We start from the raw sequence: 14,012 nt of genomic DNA, 5'->3' as shown, positions 1-14,012 counted from the left end.
TGTACATGTATGACTGCTGCACACAGTTGACTGGAATTCCTTCCCATGTCAATGATCAGTATATCATCTGATATAACCATGTGACCTTTCACCTTCACTGTTGACTAGAAATTGACCTTTAACCCTTTCTGTACAAGGGAAAAAATTCCGCCAAGCCATTTCTATCCATTACAACATCTATTTAACATTTATTAAACTTAAATAGAAAGCAATGCAACTTTTAGCCAGAAAATGATATTTGAGCTGAATTTTGACCTTTCACCGCTGTCACCACAGGCAACTAATCATTCACATTTCTATCCATCTTACCAGATAATATGATTATAAATGGACATTCCTAAATCAAGGTGCAGTGATCTTTCACTATGACCTTTGACCCACCACCACTTTCTTGCTAATACAATAATAATTTTAAATCTATTCAAACTCTGTCCATCAACATACATCATCACTGACTGGAAATGACCTTGCTTTGCAAGACTAAATGTGACCTTTGATCTTGACCTTTGACAAAAATCTATTTGTTACCTTATTACCAAACAACAGTATCAGCGCATTTCAATTTTGAGCTGTAAACTAGTGACCTTTGACCGAGAGAGATTTTACCCAAAATCTTATGAGCACATCTTCATCTCATGCACTATATCTGGGCAAGATATGCACCACACAAATCCGTCACGTGGTTTTTCTTAAATCTCAGTAACAAGACGCGAGACAAACACATGACCAGAAAACCTCGCATGAATAAACACTGTGGCCTTTTTCTGGATTCGGACAGCACCATGAATGAAAAACACATTGCAGCTAAATAAATGATACGATAATTATCTATAATGAAGCAAAAACTGCCATTTCAAATTTTACTTCTCACTCCTAGCTGGCCAGCATGTGTGCTTTCATCATTCTTTTCTTTCTTTAAGACCTTAGTAACTTCCTCTAGCACATTACAAATCTGTTCGAGATAGTGGAATGAGACGTTCTTGTGAACTGGGAGATATATAACGTGGTCAATGATATACCTTGCTTCACTTGGATACTTCCCATCAGGAGCAGCCAAACTGCTTTTTCTGTCTGGCTTGTCAGCTTCATGACGACCTCCAGAGTGAAGGTGATCACTGGATTCTTGGAGGCATTCAGAGGGCTGGGGCTGGGAGGGTGGTTGCTGTGAGCTGGAAGTCTGGGTGAGTGCAGGAGTACCACTACAGCCATCTGGCTTGATAAGACGAGGAGAATGTTGGCTACTGCCAATTCTACCAGGAGGCAAGAGGCGTCGGCATCCCAGCGCTGTGAAATTATCAGAAGGGGGTGCGGACAGAGGATGCGAGACTGTGGAGGCACTAGGGCGGGAGAGATGCCTATCTGTGTTCCTCAGCAAAGATGCCTCTGGCGCAGAAACACCGTCCTCGGAAGACTTGTCTGATTGCCAGGGAGGTGGATCTTGAAGCTGTGCATGGACAGAGTGACAGGCATGGTCCTCGGATGCTTGTGAATTTGACACTTGGGGGGAATGAGAAGAGAAATACTGCCCTCGGGGCATTAACTCAGCTGCAGAATCAGAAAGGCTGGAAGACAGAGAGTTTAGTGGACCAACTCCATCCAGATTTCTTTGCCCCTCTGCTTCATGCCCCACCCTTCTGGCCACACCCATTTTGGTGTTTTCATCCTTCTTCTCCTCTGCAGAACAGGATGCCTGTGTTTTATTGCTCGTAACCTTGCCACGAAATGCTATATCACTTGCCACGATGCGGCCATTGCAACGTGGAGTGCTGCTGATGTGTGAACTACCAGCATTATTTCTCAGACTAAGTTGGACTGTCGACTGGCTCTTGTTCTCCCACGTAGAACTATCAGAAGGCATCTTCTGACTGGAAGACTCTCCATGATGGGCTTGGTCCCAGCTAACTCCCTCACCGTGTGTATGGGGCGCCGCCAGCCGAGGATCGGGTCTTAGAGAAGGAGGATTGAATTCAACCAGGTTGAGCTGTGTCGCACCCCTGTAAGCATCCACACCCCGGGCATTCAGCTCACGGACAACTCTCTCAGGGTCATTCTGGGAGAAAACAAACATCACATGACTGGTGTCACTGGTAATGCAGAAGCAGCTAAATGAACTTCAGATCAACTAAAATATTCTCTTCTTAGAATTTCCTTGCTTGAATCTCAAAATTTATTCAAAATTTCCTACATCAGTCTCTTTGATCTTCAAATCAGTCTAGATATGGATTTCTTCAGAATAGAATTAAAGAAATACCAGACTTATGAAGCTGCTGAAATACTAAGGCCATTGTAAAATTATAATATGTGACCCGCTACAACTGCAGAACATCGGGGAAGGACAATTTTCTGAAAATTATTTTCTTACTCTTCAATTTTAATTTCATATATAACATGATTCATAAAAATACTTGGTTGCGGGATATTGATGATTTTATTAGCACATGTTGAGTGGTTTAGAAAATCAGCGTTTCGAGAAAAACGCCTTCAAAGTTTTCCTTCTGATGCAATCGTGATCAAGGGAGGTAAAGACAGTATTCACCACTTGATAATAGAAGAGGTACATGTATGCTCCTAGCAACCTCCATGATATTCACTCAAGCTTAGAGCCAGCAGTGTACGCATGGCCAATCAGTAACCAGGATGCCACACACTGACCAACAGGATCACTCCCTTGTTGCTAGGGGTGGAGTCTAGCTGCAGCACTAAATCCAAATCTTCAGACATGTTTCTGTTCCATTGAAAGTCAGAAAATCATGGCAAGAATAATGCTATTTTCTTGCCTTTCCTATGATCATTTAGCTTTGAAATTTTGGCAGATGATAGACGATACATTAGACTATAAAATTATGCCAAATATCCAATTGTTTTGACCAATTTTGATGATCTGACTTCAAACTTGATTTTCTCGGCTCAGCCATTAGTGACTTTAGGATCCTTTTGTTGTAGAGGGTCACTATTATGTTAAACATCATAGTATATTTTCTTTGATGAAAAAAAGATAAGATTAAACCTAAAACTTTCTCATCTATTTCTTACACTTATACTTTTATATTAGTACATATTATCCCCTAATGCGTCCAGGCATGCAGCTATAATTCAATGTACTGTTTTTATCAGTATTCAATCAATATCTCAAGACCTTGCCTACATTATGTAGTTGTAAGTTAAGGCATATATACAGGAAGGCTATGATGACAAAATAAAGATTAAACAAGATTGGATAATCTCTCTTCATACTCAAAACAGGATTTGACTTACAACAAGAACTGGAAATAGCCAGTAATTTCGTGTCTTGGCCTGCAGTCCCAGCTGTTTGACTTCCTGCGGCAGGCGCTCAGACACAAACTCTGCCTTGATGTTGCCAAGCATGAATGAATTTGTGTCAAAGTGAAGCAATCTGTTCATGGACAGAGAGAGAAAAAAATGGTTTCAGTTCTTTATTTCAGTCATTACCCCACATGACCAAAAATGCCAACTTCTTGACATTACGGAACAGACAGAATATCTTCAAAAAAAAAAAAAAAAATCAGATTTTGGAGAGGAAAATCAGATTTCAATGAAATCTTGACACCACCATTAGCCCATTGGCTCTGGGCCAGTGACATGTCAGAAAAAATGTTTCCCTGGTTAGAACAGGCCAGTGAAATGCTGCTTATTCATCAACATTGATGAGAAAATTGAAAAGCATTTGCATATTTTCAGCCCGTTTAGGTTCGTTGTTCAACGTTTTTGCAGGGGTTGCAGGAATTAAGGCTTTGCATCAAAATTATGACCAGCAGGATCCCTCAGGATCCTGGTGGTCATAATTTTGATGCAATGTCTATTAAAGTGGTACATCTTTCTATATGATGACGTGGATTTAGCAATTTTCTGCAGTTTATATTGGCTTCATTTTTTTTTTCAGTTGAAATTTGAAAAGCTGTACTTTCAAGAGGCAATATCATAATCGTATTTTACTCTGTTTATCATACTACCGGTAAATACTATAAAATCGTATTGTTACCATCTCTGCACAACACGTAGCTTTTACTTAGCTGTATTTTACCGTTGATTACAGGCACCTCATGAGTCGTTTGCAAAGAAATACAAAGACCTGAAAATCTTACAGGGATAAAGTTTTGGTCAAGCAGATACCGTATGTTGAAGATGATAAACATTCACCAAGATGTCTACTACTGTACGAGCTGAAATTTTCGCGAATTGCTACTAGGAGAACATTTTCACGTGTTGTTAATTTCGCGGTTGCGAGGTCTAACTGTGCTTATCTGTTCGCACGTTGTTATTTTCGTGTGTTGTTATTTTCACGGTTCAAAGGCGATTCGCGAAATTCGCGAAAATAAAACCACCGCGAAAATTTCAGCTCGTACAGTAATACCATGTCATGGTCAGAGGAGAGAGAGAGATGCCTGATGCATACCTCTATTGTTGTTTTGATGGTAACTTGGTGATTTTACTTTTTTACAAAATTGGGTCATTTCCTTCAAAAAGTATATATTTCTGTATGACTGCACACTTTCTCAACTAGTCAGTTGTTGCTCATTATGAAAAAAAAAATAGATAAATGGGGCCCTATTGAAAAATAAGTTGCTCCAGACAAGACTGAGTTCAATTTAAGCAATATTATAAAAAGTTGTATTACATGTATATTGCTAACAAAAAAACAAACAAACTACTACTTCCCCCACCCCCCCCCCCCTTTAAAAAAAAAAAAATGCACCGGGTATACTAAAAAAAAGTGTGTTTTACTTGACTGTGACATGTGTGGAATATGACTGGAATCCAAATCAATAAATCAAAAACGATGAACCCTGAGTACATACTGACAGATTGGATGGACGTTTGAAAGGGAACAAATAGATGGGTGGACTATAAAATATGTTTTGCCCCAGGCAGATTTCACACTGAAATACAAACCACAGGCCATTATAAGTTATGCTGTAATGGATTGGACCAAAGTCTGAGCTCATCATTATTTCCACATGATATAAATGGCAGAAATTTAGAAATGATGCTTTTAGGTCAGTAGAGAAATGTGTCCTTTCTCGGCTACATTTATAGAGACATTTACAGTAATTAGACATCAAAAGTAAGACTGCACAGACAGAAAAGTGAGAGAGAGAGAAAAAAAACCAACAACATTCCATCCCACTAGAAATCAGTTTGATTTCACTACTAAATTTCACATCTAATTTCTGATATTTAACCTTGATGTTTCTTTCACACAAGCCTGTAATTAAGCAGGAGGCAGTGTACATTGATTGGGTGCCTCATTTGCTCATCCTTGTTTAATGTCAGTCTCCAACTCATATGTCAGAGAAACTATCCAAATTCTCCTCACAAATCATTGTTAATAACACAAATATGTCTGGTAATAATGGGCTATTACAACTATAAGTACCTGGTACACACTTCACATGAGTTTAGAGCTTACAATGTCGTTGTTGTGTGATCATCAACACAAAGTATGGCTATACAGTCAACTCACTTTCTGTACATCATATAGAGCAGAGTGATGTTGGGTTTCATCCTAATGCTGTCGATGAAGTTGGTGGGAAACCCTCGGATGTGCTTAATGATGATCTCCCTGTGGTCCAACCCAAGGCCACTCATGAACTGGGTCAGAAACCTGGTGAGAGAGGGCGAGTTGACGATCGTCATCACCGCTGAGTACTTCAGAACCTTTCTCAGGTAGACGCTCCGAGATTGCACAGGGTAGGAGTGGTAGAGTGTACGCATCTTCTCCCGGAGGGCGGGGTCTCTCACTACAGCAATGGCACCCCCGAAGGCTGTGCACGTCTTGATGATGCCGAAGCTGAAGAAAGTGACGTCGGCTCCGGGATGACCATGATTCTGCGTCCCGCTGAAGCTCTCTGCACAGTCTTCCAAGATGGTCAACTTGTGTTGCCTAGCAACCTGGATGAGGGCGTCTATGTCTCCCAAGTGTCCATAGATGTGAGCGACCAAGATAGCAACCGTCTTTGGGTTGATGAGTGAGGCAAGATATTCAACCTAACATAGAAAATCAAGAGAAAATGTGCTTTTGGCACTAATAAACCACAGTATAGTGTATATATGTCCTTTACACTGGTTGTCTGTGACAATCCAAAGGCTTGTCCGAAGCTTCCTAAAGGACTGCCTGATAAAAAACACATGAAAATGTAGACAAGATTTATTTCATCTGAAGTGTGAAGTGTGAGCGCGGTAAAGCCTATTGCACTGATCATCAATGAAGACCTTTTTTCTCTTTTCTTTCTTTCTTTTTGGTTGACATCTGAAGAAACCCGAAAGTGCCACCACAAGTTGCGCTGAAGGCCTTTTTTGCTTCCTTTCTTATTTTTTTTTTTGCTTGTTAGCTATGAAACCCCCAAGTGGGCCCCCCACTTTTGAAAACGTGGTACTGGCAGGGCCGACAACTAGAACACAAGAACCGTAGGTTATGAAGTGACCCATGATCTTTCAATTTATCACATCATGAAGCAATATTCAGGTGGTCTCATCTGTATAATTACAACTAAAATCACTCTACCAGAAAAAAAAAACACAAAAAAAAAACAAGCAGAGGCACCAAGGAACCCAACAAAATATGTTTCATCCTTTTGTGACTAATGCCAACGAAAAGAAATGCATGCACTGTCATTCACACACAAACAAAAACAGAAACAGAAACGTACACACACACAAACATAAATATGTACAACCCCCCCCCCCCATGCATACACATAAACACGCATAAGCAGGCTTTACCTTTGGAGCTAGAGTCTCAGCATTGATATCCAGTGGGACCACCTTGAGACCATGGTACCTGGCGATTACAGTCATCTGGGGGATGTTGATGGCACTGAAGATGATCTCGGAGCCAGGGGGGTACCGCTTCACGGATAGAAAGACATCGAAGGCAGTGCGAACCGACAGGCAAGGTAGGATCGGGGTGGGCGCTGGGTGGTTTCGGTTCCAGAGCCGCTCCAACTTGTACTCCAGCAGACTCCTGCGGTGGTCCGGTTCCAGGGAGAATGTAATGGAAGCGAGGGAGTCGGCCAAGACGCATCTATGGATGGAAAGAAATTGCTTCAGTATATTTAAAATGACTTTAGCAGTGATGACTTGACAAATGAGAATTCAGATGGCTTATCTTCATGTCTGTAATGCCTCATACTTCAACACAAACACATATTTTCACAATTTTGACAAATACAAATGTAGCTTGTTAAAACTGTAACTTTCACAAATATCACAAACAAGTTTGGATGCCATGACGTGCTTGCATGCATCATCAAACACACATTTCCTACTGTATTAGTTTTAATGACAAATTTTGTTCTGATCAATTTGTAAATGTAATACTAATTACGCTCAAATGTACAAAAAAGCACATAGCATCATATTCCATTCACTGAAAAAACGAGGAAAAGTAGAAATTACGCGGTGCGTAATATATGTCCCCGCCGGAAGTAGCATTTTGTAGCAAACTGTACAATATAGGGCAAAAATCAAGGTCAAAGGTCAAAGAAGTCAAAGGTCAAAATTCTGTGTAAAAGTTTTGAAGCCCTCACCTAGTGCCATCACATAAAGCAAACGGAATCGAAATCGGGTTAGAAATGGCGAAGGAGTAGCATTTTGTAGCCAATGTACAATATAGGTCAAAAATCAAGGTCAAAGGTCAAAGAAGTCAAAGGTCAACATTCTGTGTAGAAGTTTTGAAGCCCTCACCTAGTGCCATCACATAAAGCAAACGGAATCGAAATCGGGTTAGAAATGGCGAAGGAGTATCATTTTGTAGCAAAATGTACAATATATGTAAAAAATCAAGGTCAAAGGTCAAAGGTCAAAGAAGTCAAAGGTCAAAATTCTGTGTAGAAGTTTTGAAGCCCTCACCTAGTGCCATCACATAAAGCAAACGGAATTTAAATCGGGTTAGAAATGGCGAAGGAGTAGCATTTTGTAGCAAAATGTACAATATAGGTCAAAGGTCAAGGTCAAAGGTCACAGCTGAAATTCTGTGTAGAAGTTTCAAAGCTCCCATGTAGTGCTATCATATAAAGCAAACAGAATCAAAATTGGCTCATAAATGACAGAGAAGTAGCAAATTGAACATTTTGATCACACACACACACACACACACACGGACACACACACGTACGGAGCCCGTTTCATAGTCCCCTGCTCGAACTCGTTCGGTGTGGACAATATGAAAATAAATTTCTGTAATGAAATGTCAGTAATGAAAAGAGAAAATATTGGGAACATAGTTGCTTCCTTGATCGCTGTCCAGAGTTCATGTACATGATACACATTGACTGTAAATCTTAAATGCATTTAAAGGGACTGTACAGTACTGGTTGAGGTGGGGATTCATGTTTTGAACATTCCTAAGTGAGATAATGAGAGACCTCTTATGAAATATTAAAGAGCATGTAATTTTAAGAAGGATTCAACGTTTATTTGATGAAAATTGGTTTTCAAATGGCTGAGATATCCAAAAAAAGTGATGATAATAAAAGGCGACAGGCCACAACTTTATTAGGATCTCTTTGTTTCACCTTGTTTTTGGATATCTCAGCCATTCCTAAACCGATTTTCATCAAGTAAACTTTTGATACCCCTTAGAATTGCATGCTCTTTGACATCTCATAGAGTGGTTTCTGAATATCTCGCAAAACGTTCAATGCTAAATCCTCACCTGGACCAGAACTGTACACACCCTTTAAAATATTTTGCCAGGTGTTTCACAATCTGGCCATTGCATCAGCCCTAGAGGGCAGTGCCATCATATTCGTATAGTGGGCCAAAGCTCTGGCAGCATGTGACCATACTACATGTATGTAACACTTTGTATACAAATTCCTTTGATAGATACTAAGCTACTGTAAAAAAAAAAAAAACAAAACAAAAACAAAAACAAAAACAAATTTAAAAACAAAAACAAAATCCTTTATACACAATATAGTTTCACTGCATGGTTATCAAAAGCTTTAAAATACCTATGGCTACATTTTGTTATACATGTCTTCAAATAATCATTGTCCTTCAGTAAGACAAAGTTTCAACAAAGTTTTTGTCTGGTATAAAAGTATCAGGACACACATGTCAAAGTCTTGTCCCATCAAAGCCATAAAAACAACATGCATAAATGTTGCCACAATATTGCCCATTCAAAGCAGTATCTTGATTAAACAATTTTAATAGCAACTGTACACATGTACATGTAGACATTTAGATATTCAGACTTCTGATTAATGCAAATCACTGCACTTCAATCTCACCAAAAGAAAAAAAAACAATAAAAAATATTACAGTGTACAAACTGTCTTAGCAATGAAAACAAGGTTAAAGTCCTGAAAACAAATATGACTCTATGATATTTTATTTCATCTACGACAGAATCCAGATAGTGGAAGTGTATACCTGTATTAGTCTACCTCTCGAGATCCTTTCATCTTTTCTTTTCAAATTGTTGTTGTTTGCAGCTTAGAAGAAGTGGTGTACTTGTGCTTAAATTTCCCACTGGACACCACAAGAACAAATTAATAGTACCAGTACAGTGTAGATGCTTCACCTGGGGTGATTGTCTTGCATCCACTCAAGGACATATCAATTGTGGAAAAGGTCCAGGTCAGTGAGCAACACTTTGCAAGACCACTTGACAGGAGCAAAAGCAGTCACCATTTAGAGTGTCCTTGTAACAGAATACAAAACTGGAGTCACGCTATGAAACTTTCTATAAGTTTAGGTCAAATTTTGGAAGAAGAAATTCTCAGCTTTAAAATAAGTATAGAACTCATACAACTTACACATTCACCACTATTAACAAGTTGAAATGCTATATAAGGGATAGACTATCAACCCTCCAAGAATGAAACAGACTGACTCACACACAACCACATGCACTTCTACAGGATTTAATAAACAGTTAAAGGGAGTATCAGATAATCCTGATCTTTGGCAATTCATTGACAGCACACTAAAATTTTGTTATAATTTCTAAATATTCATGCTATAATAATAAATGATAATAATAATAGTGGCTACTTGTATCCATAGCGCACAGGTCCACCTTTCAGTGCTCATGGTGCTTCAGAAATGAACAGATATGCATATTAAATGTTCAAACATGTCAACAACAACAAATAGCAAACAAAATACAGAATATACCAAATAAAGAATACAACATATACCAAATAAAAGATACAATATTGTTTCGAACATCAATGACAGCAAATACAGTCCTCAGTGTGAGAGGAACAGAAACATAAAAAAAAAAAGAGAACAATTTTGAAGTCAATATGCATGAGTCTCACTTAACTTTGAAATTCAATGCCAAAACATCACACACTGACTGTAGCCACAGACGGGGGGGGGGGGGGGGGGGGGGGGGGGGAAACAACCAAAAAAAAAAAACCGTTATAGGGTTTTTGGCATTCAAAAATATTACTGCACTATTAAAGCCATGCCATACCTGCCTATGGATACCATAATGGGAAGGGAAGATAAGGGAATATATTCATAAAGCCATTAAAAAAAACCCAACAACAACAACAACAACAGAGTATTGCGTACTGAACAGTCTTATTTTCAGGGAAGTGCCCATAAATTTGTATTCAGCGCAGCATAGAAATGACTCCAAACGACTGTTCATGATATCATCTTGGGTTCATCAAACCTTTCTTTGCAAAACAGCCAAACTGACAATTTAAACACTCCCATCCCTTCACCTTTAAAAAAAAAGAAAAAAGAAAAAAAAAGGCCTTGAGGGCTTAGGAAAAAAATCAGAGATGAACCAAACAATTTGCACAAAAGGACTTCATTTTGATGTGCATCCAACACAATTGCTACGTTCCAGCCATAGACTTTCTCATGCCATAGAAAGCCATTCCCTGGAACAAGATATATGGAAAAGATGATACCTTTTGAATAATACCCCCCCCCCCACCCCATATACACAGATAACAATAGCATAATAGAGTATCCAGGGGTACCTCGTCAACTGGAAAAGGCAAAGGCAAAGGAATAGCAGCAAAGCAAACTGCCTAAAACCAATGAGCAAAAGCTGTAAAGAAAGCTTACACTTGACTAGATTTAGCTGCATCTTGGTCTACAACTGACTTGTTCAAAGAATCCCACACTGAACAGGTTTCTTGTCAAATGTTATCAATGTATTCCTTAAAATCAACCAATGTGGACAAGTTTAAGGAAGTTATTTTCATGTACGGCTGTATTGTTTAAATCTATCATTGCATTAACCAAAGGTTTTTTGCTGACTAGAAAAGCCTCAAAAGCAGAGGACATGTGGTTAATATACAAAAGTGCAGTTGATACACCTGTAGACAAACATATTTATTCAAATATTTTTTATATCTCTGTCCTGCAGTGCTGTCACAAACTAATGTAGTCTTTTCATCATGCAATGGCCTCATTGAAACTTAAAAAAAAAAATTATCATTGTATCTTTTAAGAGATTGTCCAGTTTTCCTCAAACTAAAACTGATATGTTCTCTTGATATTGCTGCATTCATGGACACATATATACATGTATTTTAATAGACATCATTCCCCTTTAAATCAACTAGTCCACATCCTCTGTAAGAGAAGATTACTGTTGCAGGTTATGCTGTTAGTGCTAGCCAAGTACTGTATACGCTTATACTTCGAAGTTAGCGAGTCTAAATTTTCGTGAACCGGGAACTCCAGACGATTTCGCGAGTGGTTAAATTCGCGATCGTGGAGTCCAGTACTGAATGGAGCAATGTACACGCGCACGTAACATTCACATTGGGATCAGAGTCAATATTTTCTTGTGTCTTTAATTTCGCAAATAACACCCCACTCGCGAAATTCGCGAAAATAAAAACCTCACAAAATATTTGGCGTATACAGCATGCACGATGGTCTGTGTGTTCTTTAACTCTTTATGTGCCACGTTTGCACACCTGAGGATGAGTTGATGGCTTGCCAATGTTACATATTATGCTACATAAAACGCACACAAACCATGCACAAAGTGATCAATACACCACAGTACACAGAGCTTGCATGGCATGCAGTTTTGATAACTATAGGTATTTTTTTTTTTTAATTAGTAAATTCTGATTTCCTGTTGAGGTTATGCCTTAAATAGTCATGCCTCCCAGACATACAAATAGTGTATACGTGTGTAAATAATCATGACAAAGAATGCAATTTTGTTGTCTGATTTTAGGTTCGCAATGTTGAAAAATAGCCATAGCTTTGTCATAAAAATTTACATCACAGCAAAGCTTGCAATTTTCCCCACTATTTTGCTCACTGCTTTTCTACAGTAGCATTAAACATCTCTCTGGAAAGTTGGATGGATTTGAAAAACAGAATGTTTTCCAAAAGCCCTCATGCATTGCAGTCTCAGAATAATGTGACACACAGCTAACACCTAGAGGGCTTGCACTGTGACACACAAACAGTTCAAGGTAGCACATACTTATCAAAAGGACTCAAATTCATCTTCCACCACTTGGAATTTGCTATATCAAGAGGGTCTACCAAGAAACTTTTCTGGCTGATGCCATTTGAAAGGATAATGACATGGTTTGGAGTATTTTGAGATTAAACGTGTCAAATAATTTTGTTTGTAGTAGACCTGAAGCGCCCTTCCCGTTCAGTAGTAGGTAGGTAGGACATTAATGATTGATCATGCCCTAGCAGTAGTATAATATTCCAACAAGCTGCATGCAATTCATCATATTCGCATGGTCGCTGGTACAGGATACTGCTATTGCACCATAGTTTAGGTAGCAACCAAGATCGGATATGTACTGAGATTCTAACACTGTCGGTGGACCTTTTGGGTTAATATTTTTCATTTTTGCCTTGCCCAACAGAAATCGCATCATAGCTTTATTTCACACATTGTATTTCTATGCACATGTGTCCATTTTAGAGCAACATTGACAATTAATGCAGCCATATTATAGAAGTTTTATTTCACCATAAATTCCTTCAGTTCTCCTTACTATCTGATAGAAGGTACTATCAATGGAATTTTGAGGTTGTGAGAATGAGAAGGTTAAAGAGTTATATCTAAGTAATTGAAAAGCTTTGTGTAGGTTAATATCACACAGGTTACACTTGTGTTGACTAGTATTCAGGAGTACCATAGTAGTAGTAGTAGTAGTAGTAGTAGTAGTAGTAGTAAAAGTAAGTAATTGAAAAGTTTTGTGTAGGTTAATATCACACAGGTTACACTTGTGTTGACTAGTATTCAGGAGTAGTAGTAGTAGTAATAGTAGTAAAAGTACCGGTGAGTAATTGAAAAGTTTTGTGTAGGTCAACATCAAACAGGTTACACTTGTGTTGACTAGTATTCAGGAGTAGTAGTAGTAGTAAAAGTAAGTAATTAAAAAGTTTTGTGTAGGTTAATATCACACAGGTAACACTTGTGTTGACTAGTATCCAGGAGTAGTAGTAGTAGTAGTAGTAGAAGTAGTAGTAGTAGTAGTAGTAGTAGTAGTAGTAGTAGTAGTAGTAGTGGTAGTAGTTTTAGGAGAGTTTGTAATGAATATCCCAGTGTCCCAGTTCACACAAGTTTGATAAGAATAATAATAATAAGCTGGTTTTTATAAAGCGCATTTCACACTTGTGAAGTATCTAAATGCGCTTTACAGACTATTATTTCCCCGGTCACTGAATACATTATTTCCAACCAGCACTGACAGCGCTCATTCTCCACTCCCTGGGGAGCATTCCAGTCAGTCGCAGCCGTTTTACAGGAGCGCACATGCTGATCAACCAACATAAAATTTCTCATCCTACTGGGTACCCATTCATACTCCTGTTTACCTATGTAGAGGCATCCGTACGGCACCACAGAATGCTTCTTGAAATTTGCCGCCATCCTCCACACCTTCCCTCTTGCTTAGTAGCGAAGATTGGCAACATCACCATCCAACAGCACAGTATTTACACCAACAGCTAGCAGCTCAACGCGCATGGGTAGGACTCAATTTCCACCTTTCAAACTGCAATATGAAGCAAAGGTTATAACAATA

The 14,012-nt window shown here is 38.8% G+C and overlaps 1 pseudogene; it reads right to left on the bottom strand.

Moving 5' to 3' along the window:
* Positions 1 to 853: 853 nt before the first annotated feature.
* Positions 854 to 13,858, bottom strand: LOC140242339 (uncharacterized; annotated as a pseudogene).
* Between the last annotated feature and the right edge of the window lie 154 nt (positions 13,859 to 14,012).

Source organism: Diadema setosum, chromosome 19 (genome assembly GCF_964275005.1).
Source record: "Diadema setosum chromosome 19, eeDiaSeto1, whole genome shotgun sequence".
Classification (NCBI taxonomy): Eukaryota; Metazoa; Echinodermata; class Echinoidea; order Diadematoida; family Diadematidae; genus Diadema; species Diadema setosum.
This window is presented reverse-complemented; position numbering and strand designations above follow the sequence as displayed.